Raw genomic sequence first — 1,480 nt, forward strand, 5'->3', positions numbered from 1 at the left:
TGGTGAGGAATTTCTATTCGATGTGGAAATGGATTAGCAACCGCTGGCGGTTTTTGAGGGTTTGGGAGACATGGATTGAGTGGTTTTGTTAGAGAAATATTAGCCATTTGCCATAGGTGGAGAGGAGATCCTGGGCAGTACTCAGTTTGATCGTAACATTGTCTCATTTGGTCAGTATTTTATGTTTTAAAGTGTACCACCTGGTTAAGAGAAGCAGTGGGAGAAAATGAAAGACTCTTTGACAGTCCTATTCTGTGTTCATCCCTTCCTCCACCTTTTTCCCTTCTCCCCCATCCCACCTCCTCTTGCCCTTCCCCACTCTACCTTTTAACCTCCCCTCTCTACCTTTTTTCCTAACCAGCTCTACCTCCTTCTCCTATGTCCCCAGTTGAGGCCTGGTGGAATGACCTTTAACAACTCAGGAAAGTTAGTTTCCATCAGTTTAATCCATCCAAAGCAGTACAATCATGGGGTCCCGAGAGATGTATTAGGCCCATGGATTCTTGTGTTGGGTCTTCTCATCTGGCTTGACTGCTTCTCGTGAGCTCGTGTGTCGTGGATGGTCCTGGCATGGAGCTGGAGGCTCAGCACCGTCTCGAGCGAGGACGTTGCCTCCTGCTGCCTGTGGGAACGATAAGCAGGTTTTGGGGGGTGGTTAGAGAGGCTTCTTTCTCAGGCCACTCCGGGCATCTCTGCCTCCCTCCCCCGAGGCTTTCCAGACCCGTGTCCAGAACCCAGGCTTACCTCTTGCAGTTCTCCTTCGCCGACTAACTCTGCGCCGCCGAGGCCGCCTGGTTGCCTTGGCTAATCTTTCCTCCAACGATGGCTGGCTTCTTAGACAGCGGCGTTTGACTCTCCTTGTCCTAGCCATCTTAGCACAAGTCAGGTCCAGTCTACTCGGGAGTAGGTTGGCAACTGAGGCTCGGACCGCCTGCCAGGCCCGTATTTATAACCCTCAGACCCTGGGGCCTCTGTGACATCTCTCTCACTCCCTTCTTTGTTCACGCCGGGTGGCGCATGAATCCAGTACCATCCAGCCCAGTCAATCCTACCCCTATTGTTGTGTCAGAAATTGGCCAGAGGATTTTTCTTCGGGGTTGGGGGGAGTGGGCCGGTAAGGAGACAGTTTCAAGGCTAATATGGGTGGAGCAAAGAGTGCAAGCTGGGAGTTAGTGAATAAAGGGAGCTGATGTGTCAGTTGGGAAGGCTGGCGGAGAGCCTTGAAGTCTAATGATAATTACCTAATAATAATTATGGTATTTGTTAAGTGCTTACTATGTGCCAGGCACTGTGCTAAGGGCTGGGGTGGATCCAAGCAAATTGGGTTGGACACAGTCCCTGTCCCACATGGGGCTCACAGTCTCAATTCCCATTTTTCAGATGAGGCAACTGAGGCCCAGATAAGGGAAGTGACTTGCCCAAGGTTACACAGCAGAAAAGTGGGGGGTGCAGGATTAGAACCTACAACCTTCTGACTCGC

At 51.1% G+C, this 1,480-nt stretch overlaps 1 long non-coding RNA gene across 1 annotated transcript; it reads right to left on the bottom strand.

The window, feature by feature from the left end:
• Positions 1-427: 427 nt before the first annotated feature.
• LOC119949800 lies at positions 428-920 on the bottom strand. Its single transcript, XR_005457316.1, has 2 exons — positions 745-920; positions 428-622 (listed from the first exon to the last, which is right to left on the bottom strand). It is a non-coding gene; the product is annotated as an uncharacterized LOC119949800 (long non-coding RNA).
• Between the last annotated feature and the right edge of the window lie 560 nt (positions 921-1,480).

This window comes from Tachyglossus aculeatus, chromosome X1 (assembly GCF_015852505.1).
Source record: "Tachyglossus aculeatus isolate mTacAcu1 chromosome X1, mTacAcu1.pri, whole genome shotgun sequence".
In the NCBI taxonomy this organism is placed as follows: Eukaryota; Metazoa; Chordata; class Mammalia; order Monotremata; family Tachyglossidae; genus Tachyglossus; species Tachyglossus aculeatus.